At 43.8% G+C, this 14365-nt stretch overlaps 1 long non-coding RNA gene across 1 annotated transcript; it reads left to right on the top strand.

Annotated features, from left to right (window-relative positions):
- The first annotated feature begins 3092 nt into the window (after nucleotides 1-3092).
- On the top strand, nucleotides 3093-13821 carry LOC107566190 (uncharacterized). The gene is made up of 3 exons (XR_001606483.1): nucleotides 3093-3163; nucleotides 4117-4122; nucleotides 13811-13821. It is a non-coding gene; the product is annotated as an uncharacterized lncRNA (long non-coding RNA).
- The last annotated feature ends 544 nt before the right edge of the window (nucleotides 13822-14365 follow it).

The raw sequence follows: 14365 nt of genomic DNA, 5'->3' as shown, positions 1-14365 counted from the left end.
ATAAATCAACAGATCAGCTTTGCAGAAAGTGAGAGGGACTATGTGTGTATAGCAACAGAAACTTCAGAGCAAAGCAAACCGGACCTCACCTGTGGAAACAATGCTGTAGTTTTTGTACTTTGATACTTATATTATCTGTCAGTTCTGAGTATTACACTGATCAGCCACAGCATTAAATCCACTCACCTAATATTGTTTAGGTCCCCCTCAAGCTGTCAAAACACCTCTGATGTGTGGAGACATGGACTCCACAAGACCTCTGAACATGTCCTGTGGTATTGCCACCAAAACATTAGCAGCAGGTTCTTTAATTCCTGCAAGTTGTGAGCTGAGGCCTCCATCGATCAGATCTGTTAGTCCAGCACATCCCATAGATGCTCAATCAAATTGAGATCTGGGGAATTTGGAGGCCAAGGCAACACTTTGAGCTCTGTCACGTTCCTTAAACCATTTTGCAGTGTGGCAGGGTGCATTATCCTGCTGAAAGAGGCCACTGCCAATGGGAACACCACAGGGGCGTGTCCAGGATTTTATAATTGGGGTGGCAAAATAGCAAAATTGGCTCTTGCTAATGTTCTTTTTCACAATGTCCAGGATACTATCAAAGTGATGCTGTATGCATCACATTTGTCTTCAAAAGATGACAACTCTCTCAATAGAGTGATGGATTCTCCCAGTGAAACTCTTCTTGTCTTTGAAGAGTTTCATATGCCCATATGCATCTGTTTTTCCTTTGGTATCCTTGCAAATGTAAAGCAGTAGCAGCTCATCTACATCCATCTTTGTGACTGTGAAATTGCAATAATATTATCTGTTGGTGGACTGAGAGTGACTACTGTAAGAGTGCACATATATCCACAATGAAATTGTCACCTGTGGCCTGTGACCAAATTTGTCAGGTGTTTCATGCCCTGGTTTGGGAGCACAAACTGCTGTCACTTCATGTTCTCCGTACTGTAGACAGCTGTCTCTGTAGTAGTCACCTCGCGAAGTGCAGGAAGAAGTTTGATTGGTGTAGAATCTTACTGCATAATCTTAAGAACATCTGTTTTAGACCAATCAGTCAAATCCTATGAGCATTCTTATTGATTTATTTAGCATTGTATTGTTATTTGGCATGAAATTTAGTTGGGCAGCATTAGATAGAGATGAGTGTGTGAGAGTTTACAACCCTAGTTACAGTAAGGCTCCATTAGTAGATACTTCTTGTAAGAACTCTCACAAAGACCACTGCTTTTACTGTATTTTTGGTCAAATAAAAGCTTGGGTGCGCATATCAAACATTCTGACCTGACCAAAATATGATCACAATCCTTTAGCGGTGGCGTGCTGGTGTTTCCAGCTATGTACGCAGTTCTTATGCCTGATCTGTTAAAATGTCAGTCAACACACTCTGTTCCGATGTCTTGGGTGGTTTTGCTCACAGACTTTTGTGCAGTACTTAAAATTTGCTGAGTACATTTTCACATATTTATAGTTTGATTATATATAAGTCACTGTGACTGTGATGTCCGGATTCTGACATGACAGCACAAATTATTAAGTCATTAGTGGGTTAAGGAGACAGTTTGAACACTGATTTTTCACTACATTTTCAACCAAAAGTCTACCATAATGCAGCGTTACCAACATAAATAACTACAACTGTCACAGTCTTAATATTGAAAAGTAAGTTGAAATCACAGTTGTACAAATAACTTAACAATGATTTTCAGATTTATTGTTCCTGCTTTAGGCAGTTGGAGTGTCAAGGTAAATTACTTGTTCAATTAGTACTGCTAGCATTCTTCTAGCATCTACGCTCCTTCTGTGTTGACCTCTGATCTCCTGTCCATATCATTATTCATTACTGCTAATGTAAAATGCTTGAATGATCTTTCCAGCTTGTCTAAAAAGGCCAAAAGATTTGTTCCTTTGGGTAACTTTTGGCTGATTTCCAGAAAACTGCCATTTATGCTTGAAAATTACAGGATTTTTGAAGGGGTCAGTACTAAAGTAAGTGTGATATCAATGGTTTGTCACTTTTGAAATATGCTGATGACGTGGCTTTGGTGGCTTATATGACAGATGAGCAATCCCTTATAGGCAGTTTGTTGAGTCTATGATCCTGTGGTTCCAAGAAAGTTTGCTGGAGTTAAATATTAGTAAGACTAAGAAGTTGTGTTGTGGGAGCTTTCGTTAATTTAATACTGTTTATCCTCTATCTGAACCACTTTGGCTGGGGGGGCAGGTAGTGGTTGAGGCCTTTACATATTTTGGCACTGAGATTGACCAGCATCTATCTTTTACACAGCAGGCGAATAGTATCTGTAAGAAGGCTCAACAGCGATTATCTCTTTTGAGAATGCTGAAGGGTTTTAATGTTAGACAGGATATCTTAACAGCAGTGTACCGGTCACTTGTTGAATCAGTTATAACCTTTAATATTGTTTCCTGGTGGAACTTCCTTTTGGCGAAAACAAGAAAACATTAGCAAGAGGAATCAGGCAGACATCTAAAATCATTGGGTTCCCACAGATTCAACTTTTAGATCTTTATAATTGTGTTAAAAATAAAGGTGCTTTCTTTAAATCAAATCTATTTTGTTTGTTGTGTTTTTTTTTGTATTGTGTATGTGTGAGCCTTTTTACCTAAGACAAATTTCTATCACTGGTTGATAGACAATAATGTTTTTGAATCTTTGAAACTTTCAGTAAATCATATTTTCCCACCTACCTTTATACTAAAAACTGAGTAAACTTTGTTAGCATCACTATGCTTTGTTTTTGATGTGTTTCAGTAGTTAGAATATTACACAGTTAAATGTCCCTTGAAGGGACATGACTTTTATGAAAACTTACCACTGCATGCATCACATCACATTATTTACAATCAATCAATCTATGCTTAAAGCCAAATCAATAAAAACGTACTTGGTTACTGACGTAACCCTGGTTCCCTGAGATACGGGAATGAGTACTGAGTCGCTAGACGCTATGGGAAATCACCCTTTTCTCCGATATTGAAGCCTTTTTTAATAACACTGTGTAACTGCACAGCCTTTGGGCATAGAGACCAGACCATTTAAGGGTATAGAGACGTCTCGTAGATGAGGCTCTAGCCTGAGAAATTGCATTTAGAATGCTCTCGGGGAGGTCTGCAGCCTCCCATCGAGAGGCCAGAGGTGCAGAGCCCACAGCTCGGGCTGGGGGTGCCATAACGTTCTATTCACCTGAGAGAGGAGGTCCCGTCTCAGGAAGTGGGCCACGGGGCAGCAATGAGTAGCTGAGACAGCTCCGAGAACCAATGTTGGTTCCTCCAGAGCGGGGCCACTAGGAGAACCTTGTGTTCTTGCTCCCTGATTCGCCTGAATACTGAAGGGATAAGGGCGATTGGAGGAAAAGCGTAAAGGAGGAGGTTGGGTCAGTCGTGGGCCAACGCGTCCTTGTCCTTTTTAAAAATAAGTTGGGCAATGAGAGTTGTCTTCTGAGCCAAATAGGTTGACCTCTGCCTTCCCAAAGATGTCCCAGATTCTCTGAACTGTTTGCGGATGGACTCCTCTGAGGGGATGTTGCTCCGGGATAGCATGTCTGCTCCTTGGTTCCACTGGCACTTGCGTTGCTCTCAACAAACGCAAGTTGAGCTGTGCCCAGTCCAAGAAATGCTCCACCAGAATGAAGAGGCGCTACAAAGAGAGCCCGCCCTGGTGATTTATATAGGACACCACTGTCATACTGTCCGAGTGGACTAAAACGTGGTGTCCCCTTAGGTCTGACAAGAAGGTCTGAAGGGCCCGACACACTGCCAGCATTTCCAGGCAGTTGATGTGTAGCCCACTTTAGTCTTTCGACGAAGGCCCGAAAATCGGTTTGCCATCGCACAGAGCTTCCCAACCCTTGTTGGATGCATCTGTCGAAACAACCTTCCTTCTGCAGACCATTCCCAGAGTCATGCCCTGATCCATCCACTGAGGGTCTTTCCAAGGGCCAGAGCTGCCACGCAGGCATGGTCCACCTTGATATACAGGCATCCATGACACCAGGTGTGGTACGGAACTCGTAGTTTCAGCCAGTACTGAAGTGAGCTCTTGGCAACATTGACCCTGAGTCCCAGGCATTCCAAATGGCTGAGGAGGAGGGATCTGTGGGATAGTAGCTCGGCCTCTGACTGGGCTAAGATGAGCCAGTCATCGAAGTAATTCAGAATGCTAATTCCCATCTGCCTCAGAGGGGAAAGAGCCGCTACATACATGCACTTCATAAAAGTGCGAGGAGCCAGTGACAGCTTGAAGGGAAGGACCGTGTATTGATAAGCCACTCCCTCGAAGGCGAATCTCAAGAATCGTCTGTTATCGGGGGCTATCTGGATGTGAAAATAGGCATCTTTCAGGTCCAGAAAAAAGAACTAGTCCCCTGGGCATATTGCGAGAGAATCTGTTTCAACGCACTCATCTTGAATGGCTGTTTCATGGGGGCGCGGTTCAGGTGCCTGAGGTCGAGGATGGGCTTTAGGCCGTCATCCTTTTTTTGGGGATGAGGAAGTAACAGCTGTAGAAGCCTGACTCGCTCTGAACTGGAGGAACCATTTCTAAGGCTCCTTTGCCAGTAAATTTATCACCTCAGTGCGCAGGATGCCAAGGTGGGAACGATGCAGCTGAATCGCGGGGGTCTTTGAGCGAATTGAAGTGAGTAACCTCGTTTTATTATCCCCCAACCCCCAACCTGACACTCCGGGGATGGCCTGCCAGGCCTCGGCCCGCGTGGCAAGGGGTTGGATTGACTCGAGTGGTAGGTCGCCATGCGGGGGACATGATACTCGTGAGTAGAAGAGGAAGTTTTCATTCTCATCCAATCTGCCTAAAAAGATCAAAACGCTTGTTAGAAGAAGGGTATTGCTGATCCTTGCTTATATAGCCAGATGGCCCCTCCCATATTGGCGGGCTTCATGGCCATAGGCTCGTGCAGCTCCGCTGCCTCGCCATTGGTTCATTTTTTATCTCACTGCATGAACCAATGGCCGTGAAGTTACACTGCGTTATTAAAAAATACTTCAGTCTCAGAGAAAAAGGAGTTTCCCCATAGTGTCTAGCGACGCAGTATGAGTGAAGTATCGAAAGGGAACTGATAATTGTGATTTTTCCACATGTGGCTCAAAAGACTCGTATGATGTCCTTGCTAACATTTGTGATAAACACAACTCATATCTTAATTTGTTTGAAGAATGTTAATCCTGTGGCCATTATGTGTTAAGTCTGAGAGCTAACCTGCTTTGGCCTCACCAGTATCCTGCTCACTTGACCTGCAGTTAAACCAGTGTCTTTACTTTCTCGAGTTTCCTATACATGTACTCCAAACCACACAACCAGCCCTGTGTCTCCAAAACCCACTCAACTCTTGACTAGTCCAGCGGAGGAGTGGGGAGGGAAAGAAAGAGAACATTTAATGGGGGAAGAGAGATTGTGGCATGGCAGCCTGTTAAATTAGCCATTTTATATAATGTTTCACAGTTACTCGTGTAATTCGTCAGATTATTTAGGCTAATAATATCTAAAAGACAAAGGAATCATGCAATCAGGGTGTTCAAATAAACAAAAAAAACCTCACCTTTCAGTTCACCGACAACTCCACTGACCAATAGCCACTGCACAAATTGTATGCCCAATTTTAGGATTTTTTGTATTGATTTGAAATTATTTTCTGAATCTCTCTGCTCATCACTTAATAAGAAAGCTGTTAAAACTACTGTATTGATGGAAAAATATGGACTTTGATGTAAGGGTTACCTCCTGTGTATTCTTTGAAGTTGACATTTTATGTGTAATTTTCCATTTAAGTTATTTTTTATATTAATTTATTTATGATTTTTTTTATTTAAGAAAAATAAAAAAAATAAAATATGTTTAACTTTTTATTTATTTGTTTTTGGTTTGCTGGTGTTTTTTCAATTTGCATGTGTTTTCTTAAGTTGCAGCGTGTTGAGCTCTCTCGGCCACCGTAGATTTCACATGTGATTCAGAGCGTGGTCACAGAAGGTGTTCCCAAAGCGTTTTCCAACGCAGCTCAAGTTCCTGAAGAGGAACAAGCTGTATTAAGATAAAAAAACAAAACAAAAAAAAAACATTTGGAATGACTTGAGTAAATAATGACATACTTATGTAATATTTATTTAATATGCAACAGCTTTGAGATTAGAGATTAGACAACAGCCAACAGATTCTACAAATTTTTTAAATAGTTTGAACAGTAATGAAACAGAAAGCGAGCATACGTAAGCCCCCAAACAAACCTCATTAGTCAAAAACAAAATGACTCTGTTGTACATTGCTCCAAGACATTTCATTTATGTATTAATTGATTTATTTTTCTCTTCTAGTTGAAGTTGCCCATTGCAGGCCACATCAAAATATTTAAAAATCCTGTTAATACATTAAGCAAAAGGGAAGAGATAAAAGATGAAGTGAGGAGTAGAAGAAGAACACAAGAAATCTGGAACCTTTATATATGTGGAGGTCTGGTCCAGGAGGAGCACCAAAGTATATTATTACTAAAAACTGAAAAGTTGGAAAACTTGTGATGAACTCCAGTGAAGAATGTGTTCAGTCAAACTGATATTATGTTGCATTGTCTGCTTTGGGTATTGAAAACTGGATGTTGGTACTTTGTAGAAAGATCTGGTTTCAGCTAATGTTCAACACTATGACAAAACCCAGGACCCAGATGCATAAATATCAGATTTTGTTTCTTCAGGACACAAAAATTATGTGTCTTCACATACTTGAATATAACTTCACATAGTTGAAAATAATATTCAGTCCTTAAGATATTTTGGTGTAATCTTTTGGACTTTCTTGACTGAGGGCACAACAATCATAAATTTATCTCAGGAATATGTTTCACAGGTTGAACTGAACGTCTGGTATTCTTTGGGTTCATGCCAAAATAGTAACATGCCATATTAAATATCACTGTGGGGCATAAAAAAATATGGATATGGATATTTTTTTGTGTTCTTTGGGCAACGTTTGTTTTTTCAGTATTAAAGCGTGCAGCCACTTGACCTGAAGATATCAGTGAACTTAAGAGGAAACTCATTGCCTCAAAATTCAAACCATGGTATTTTCTTACCTTCTCCATATTTTTCTCCATTCTCCAATTTTTTGTAAAACAAAAATTGTTGTCAATGCATGTAATTTGGAACAGGGACAGAAACAATGGGTCAGAAGGATGAAATATCTCCAGTTTCTTCTTTGGTACATTATGTAATGATGCAACAGATTAGAGTACAGAGCGCATAAACAAACAGCTCAATGTCTCCACAAACATGCTCATCTAAAATGTAATGCATTCATATAAAGTGGAATCAAAAGTCTAATGCCAGAATTATTCATTTTGTATTTTTCTAATTTTGGATTTGAGAATGTCTTCTCCTCCTCTTCCTTTTTCGCTATGACCTCAGCACTGGAACTGCATGGACAAAACCTGATGCTCCATCTTATCCAGCTTGATCGGACAACATCCCAAACAGCATCTTGTATGCTTCAATGGAAGCAAGGAAATTTGACCTTTTTTTTATAAAGGAGTTCACATGACCTTCTGTATGAAAAACTCAGACAGGATTACACAGCATTACATCTGATGAGCTAGAACAAATTCAGTTGAGCTCTAGGCATTTTTATGACATATTTAATTACAACAACGCTCATTTCTCAGTAGAAACACTCTTTACTATAAAGTAATTTGAGTCCAGCTTATCTTTTTAGAGTGATTCCTAGATTTCTGTTTACCAAGACCAGCAGATATGTTTGTTCAGTGTAAATTTGTATTTGGCCCACATTAGCCACATTGCACTCCACATATGCATAAGCCTGATTTTCACAGTATTTGGTAAGAAGTTGTCAGTTGTTTAACTGGTATAATTTCACAATTAATTACCACTGTGAAAAAAGGCTGTTATTGTAAGTACTGCCATCTGGAATCTGGAAACAGATCAGATTAATTAAAAGTAATAAGTTCCTATGTCCAACTCAAAGAAAATTATGAGAAAATGTTTAAGAAGTTTAACAAGATTTTGAGTAGTACAACTACAACTCTATAAAAATGTAGGTCTTGCTGTTTGGGAGAGGACTCTGAGAGGACTGTCTTTATATTGTGACGTCTGGTCACAGTTTTATGAAGCATGATGTATTATGAAGCACCTTACTTACTTGCATCTCTTCATCAACCATTTATGCCTTTTTCCCCATCACTGAGTGATTCTCTGATTGACTTTCAGTTCTGCAGACAGCTTTATTCAAAGTCTGTTAAAAAATTATCCAGCACTCTGTTCTCTACCCATGTTCAGTATTTTGATAGCAACCTGTCAGTTAGTTCTTCAGAACAGGAACCAGTTACATAAACTAAGGGTGTATTCACACCTGTCTTGTTTGGTTCAATTGAATCAAACTCAAGTTTGTTTCCAACCTTGGTGCGGATCTTTTGGGGCAGGTGTGAATACAGCAATCACACTCGTGTGCGGAACAAACAATCGCACCGTGACCCAGCTGAAGAGGTGGTCTCGGTCCGGTTCCAAACGAACTTTGGTACGCTTGAGAATTTCTGTCCAATGAATGGATGACCTTAGCACATGTGTGGTTTTGTTTACAATTTCTGGTCCACTTGCATAAAAAAGGGCAGTGTGAAAGCGAACCACACCAAACAAAAATAAATCAACAATGTATTTGGTCCGGACCAAAGCAAGAGAACTAGTGGATTTCCTGGTGTGAATACACCCTTAGTCACAATGTCAAGACTGTGTCTTGAGAACTAGTTTGACTGACTAGCAGTTAACCATTAATGGTAAATGTTTCTCATGTTGACGTCCGTAAAAAACTCATGTTCTGTGATCCTACGAAAGCACTGCTCACGTAGCCAGTCATAAGATTGTCTGCTGTAAATAAAATGTCATATGCTTGGAATAATGACAATAAATTCATATTTAATACTATCCTATTTATTATTTGATTATTTAAATCTCCAGCTTAAAAATAGGAAAATAGATGTGCAATAGTTGAAATGGATTTATGTCTTGCATTTTATCTCTTAAGATGATGGAGCCCATTAAAAAAGCTGTAAAGTGTTGTGCAGGATCAAGCACAAAATGCAGGATTAACACCCCAGAGATGTGTGGAGTAGTTTTATGATGGATGTATGCAGTTTTTTAGGCTTCAAAAACAGGGGCACCATTCACTGCCATTATAAAGATTGGAAGAGCCAGGACAATTTTAATTATAACTGCGATTGTGTTCATCTGAAAGAGGAATGTCAGATACGTATAGGATGCCCTGAGGGTGAGTAAATCATGGGCTAATTTTCAGTTTTGGGTGAACTATCCCTTTAAATAGACAGATGATTAACAAAATCAGAATAGGTGAGAGAACTGAGAAAATATGGAAACAAATGTGGAGGAAAATGGGAACAAAGGAAACTGGGTCAAATTAAACATGGAACATAGAACTAAATCAAAACAGAAAATAACCCTGACATTAGAGAGCCAAGGAGCCAGGGTGACACCATGGGTCTGGAGGGCCAAGGCAGAGCTGACGGCTCACATGACTGAGGCGGAGGCAGGCACCTGGAAGACCATGGCAGAGCCGAAGTGACTGAGGACAAAGGTGAAGCCAGAGGACAGGAGGAGCCAGACGGAGCTTGAGGGATGTAGGGGTGAGGTGAAGCCGGAGGAGTGGAATCCCGTGGCAGAGGCAGATAGACGGCTGACCAAGGCGGAGCGAGAGAAACGAGGGAGCCCGGTGGAGCCAGTGGAATGACGGGCCACGGTGGAGACAAGGGAGCAAGGAGCCAAGGCTGAGCAGATGGGATGGAGGCTGAAAGTGGAGACAGGGGATCCTCACACCTAGGTGGAGCTGGGGAGACGCAGGAGAACAGGGGCTGGGCAGAACCAGCGGGGACGGGAGATTCAGGGAAATAACTCAAAATAAACTTCAGAGTCCAGACACAGCTCACCCTCAGCAGTGGGAGTGTGGGCAGGGGTTGGGTCACAGGCTGTGATAGAAACATCGCCATACCGGAGTATCCAGCCCAAATACTCCAGCAAACTCCTCTTTTCCGGGAGGAGGAGGCTCACTGCTTGTGAGTCCATCTTTCTGTAGTTTAGGTCTGGTATTGTGTAATATGTTGTGCAGGATCAAGCACACAATGCAGGAGAAGTCAACAAACTAACAGTCTTTAATAATAAATCCAATGGGAATACTCAGGGAGAATCATGACACAACAACTGAAACATACAAACAATACCAGACAAGGAACTGACAAAAACTGAGGGCTCACATAGACAGATGATTAACAAAATCAGAACAGGCAAGAACTAATGAGTAACTATGGGAAAAAAATAGTGGTGGGAAAATGGGAACAAAGGAAACTGGGTCAAATTAAGGACTACAGAACAGAAAATAACCCTGACAGGCTTATATTTTTATGTATATAATTGTGTATAATAGGCAGTGGTCAAAAAATATTTAAACTGTGAATTTTCAATTGATTTCTTCTTGTAAACTCAGAGATATGGATTTGGACGGCAATTCAATTACCACACAACCTTGGTTTTTGTCCAAGAAAAAAAAAGTAGTTCGGCTGGGGATTTTTACGTGGATGGTGGGAGAAAAACACCCGTCATTCTGGATTTGGATGGCAATAAAATCACGACTAACCCCTGTAAATGTTGAAAATAGCTTATGTCCCCATGAGAAACAATTACTGTCTGAGATGAGCACGGACAGATGGAGGGAGGAGCCATGGTGGAAACTTGAGCCCGACTGACAGAGGTAAAGCTGGGAGATGATGAGGCCAAGGCCTGACAGGCTTATATTTTTATGTATATAATTGTGTATAATAGGCAGTGGTCAAAAAATATTTAAACTGTGAATTTTCAATTGATTTCTTCTTGTAAACTCAGAGATATGGATTTGGACGGCAATTCAATTACCACACAACCTTGGTTTTTGTCCAAGAAAAAAAAAGTAGTTCGGCTGGGGATTTTTACGTGGATGGTGGGAGAAAAACACCCGTCATTCTGGATTTGGATGGCAATAAAATCACGACTAACCCCTGTAAATGTTGAAAATAGCTTATGTCCCCATGAGAAACAATTACCGTCTGAGATGAGCACGGACAGATGGAGGGAGGAGCCATGGTGGAAACTTGAGCCCGACTGACAGAGGTAAAGCTGGGAGATGATGAGGCCAAGGTGATGTCCATTGGACCGAGAGACCCTGTGAAATTGAAGGATCTGGAGGCCAAGGCAGAGTCCTGGCAATATAGTGACAGAGGAGGAACCAGGGTGCCAGAGAACTGCAGTGGCAATGGAGCAAGTGAGGACCACAGTGGAGCCTGAAGGAAGGAGGAGCTTCACAGAGTCGTAGGGGTGAAGAGATGGAGTGTAGAGGAGATCCCGAAAGTCCATGGTGAGGGTGGAGTGACGACTGGTCAGGGTGGATCCAATGGGATGAGGGAGCCACTAAATCAGTGTCCTCCTTCTCTCATCATCTTCTGCTGGTATTTTGAGTGGTTTGCGATTGTAGTTCCGTGTAGCTTTGTTTTTTCTGTTGGAAACTCTATGCTCGCACAGGACACACACAATTAAGCTTTTCCTGGTCAGAGTCACGAAAAGGAGGAGGACAGAATGCCTGCAGAATGACTGGCCGTGGAACAACAGAGGGCACCTTTGGGACATACCCCGGCCTGGGGTACAGAAATGCTCTCGCCATACCAGGCGCAAACTCAAGACATGATGGGGCCACTGACAGAGCCTGCAGGTCACCGACTCTCTTCAAGGAAGAGATGGCTAATATAAATACAGTCTTAACTGTAAGAAATCTCAAATAAATCTCTTCCAGGGGTTCAAAGGGAGCTTTTGAAAGGGCCTCTAAAACCACAGTCAAATCTCAAGAAGGCATTCATGGGTGTACCGGAGGCCTCAGCCTCTTGATACCCTGGAGGAAACGTGTCACTAACGGGTTCCTCCCCAGAGACTGCTCGCTCACCTGAGCGTGATGAGCAGCAATAGCAGCCATGTAGACATTTAAAGTGGAGGAGGATAACCCTGTGGCAAATCTCTTTTGCAGAAATTCCAGCACTGACCCAACAGGGCAATTGACTGGGTCTAACTGATGGCTGTCAAACCATGAAGTGAATAAATGCCACTTAGCAGCGTATGATTTCCTCATAGAGGGAGCTCTGGATTGGAGGATAGTCTCAACAACCTCAGTTGAGAGACCGGATGCTATGAGCTGTGCCTCCTCAGGGGCCACACCCACAGCTTCCACAACTCCGGGTGGGGGTGAAAGATGGTGCCCCCCGCCCTGTGAGAGGAGATCCCGTCGGACGGGAATCTTCCATGGAGGGTCTTCGAGTAGGGCTACCATGTCCGCAAACCATGGATGGCCCGGCCAGTATGGAGCTACTAAAAGGAGACGAACCCCGTCCCGGCGAACTCTCTCCAGAACTCCCGGAAGCAGAGCAAGCCACGTCTGTACCATGGAATCCAGCCCCAGCGGAGCCGGATAAGTCAGAGAGAACCAGAGGGGACATTTTGAGATCTCTCGAGACGCAAACAAGTCTACCTGTGCTAGACCAAACTTCTTCCAAATCTGCTCCATCACCTCGGTGTGGAGCTTCCATTCCCAGGGCCTCAGCCCCTGCCTCAAAAGGATTTCTGCTCCCTGATTGAGGTGCCCAGGGATGTACACTGCCCTCAGGGAGTTCTGCCCACAGAAGGATCTGACACGCCAGCCTTTAAAGGGGGCGCGATCGCAGACCCCCCTGGCGGTTGATGTAAGAGACCACCGATGTGTTGTCTGTGCGAACAAGCACATGATGGCCTCTCAGTTCTGGGAGAAATTGCTTCAATGCTCAAAACACGGCCAGCATCTCTAGGCAGTTGATGTGCCACATGAAATGGGGACCTTCCCACAGACCCTGGGCGGAGCCCACTCATGACCATTCCCCAGCCTGTGAGGGAGGTGTCCATCGTTAGCGTTATAGGACGACATGGAGCCCCCAACACGGGGCCTTGTGACAGGAACCAAGGTTTCTTCCAAATGTCTAAGGCACATAAGCATCGTCGGGTGACCTTGATCGTGCGAGGCGGGTTCCCCCTCGGTAAAAACCCCTTGGTCCTGAGCCACCACTGCAAGGGTCTCATGAACAGCAGGCCAAAAAAGGGGGCCCCCCCCCCCCCCCCCGCCTGAGAGAGTAGATCCCACCGAATGGGAAGCTTCCATGGAGAGTCTTCGAGTAGAGCTACCAGGTCCGCAAACCATGGCCGTCCCGGTCAGTACGGGGCTACTAATATGAGACGAACCCCGTCCCGGCGAATTCTCTCCAGAACTCCTGGGAGCAGAGCAATCGGGGGGAAGGTATACAGACAAAGCCTCGGCCACTTATTTACCATAGCATCCAGTCCCAGCGGAGCTGGATGCGTGAGGGAGAACCACAGGGGACATTGTGAGGTCTCTCAAGAAGCAAACAAGTCTACCTGGGCTCAACCGAACTTCTTCCAAATCTGTTCCACCACCTCGGTGTGGAGCTTCCATTCCCCGGGCCTCAGCCCCTGCCTCGACAGGATGTCTGCTCCCTGACTGAGGTGCCCAGGGATGTACACTGCCCTCACAGAGAGCAGTTTCCCCTGGGACAACAGAAGGATCTGGCGCGCCAGCCTGTAAATAGGGCGCGAGAGCAGACCCCCTGGCGGTTGATGTAAGAGTGTTGTCTGTGCGAACAAGCACATGATGGCCTCTCAGATCTGGGATAAATTGCTTCAATGCTCGTAACATGGCCAGCATCTCCAGGCAGTTGATGTGCCACATGAGATGGGGACCTTCCCACAGACCCTGGGCGGAGCGGCCACTCATGACCGCTCCCCAGCCCGTGAGGGAGGTATCTGTCGTTAGTGTTACATAATGACATGGAGCCCCCAACACGGTTTCCGTCCAAATACCAAATACCAAGGTTTCTTCCACATGTCTAAGGCAGGTAAGCATCGGTGTGTGACCTTGATAATGCAAAGCGGCTTGCCCCTCGGGGAAAACCCTTTGGTCCTGAGCCACTACTTCGAGGGTCTCATGTACAGCAGGCCAAAAGGTATCATGTTGGACACAGCTGCCATCAGACCCAACAGTTTTTGAAACTGCTTCACAGTGAGTGACTGGCCTTCTCTCACTCTCTTGACTGCCGTGAGGATCGACTCGATCCGAGCAGGTGACAGACTTGCCTGCATCGTGGTCGAATCCCACACTAGGCCCAGATAAGTGTTCCTCTGTACTGGAGAAAGCACACTTTTCTTTGCGTTTAGTCTTAACCCCAACTCTTTCATGTGAGCGAGAACGTCTTCTCGA

This window comes from Sinocyclocheilus grahami, unplaced genomic scaffold (genome assembly GCF_001515645.1).
Source record: "Sinocyclocheilus grahami isolate Dianchi unplaced genomic scaffold, SAMN03320097.WGS_v1.1 scaffold1054.1, whole genome shotgun sequence".
Lineage (NCBI taxonomy): Eukaryota > Metazoa > Chordata > Actinopteri > Cypriniformes > Cyprinidae > Sinocyclocheilus > Sinocyclocheilus grahami.
The sequence above is the reverse complement of the archived record's forward strand: the minus strand, read 5'-3'. Positions and strand labels throughout refer to the sequence as shown.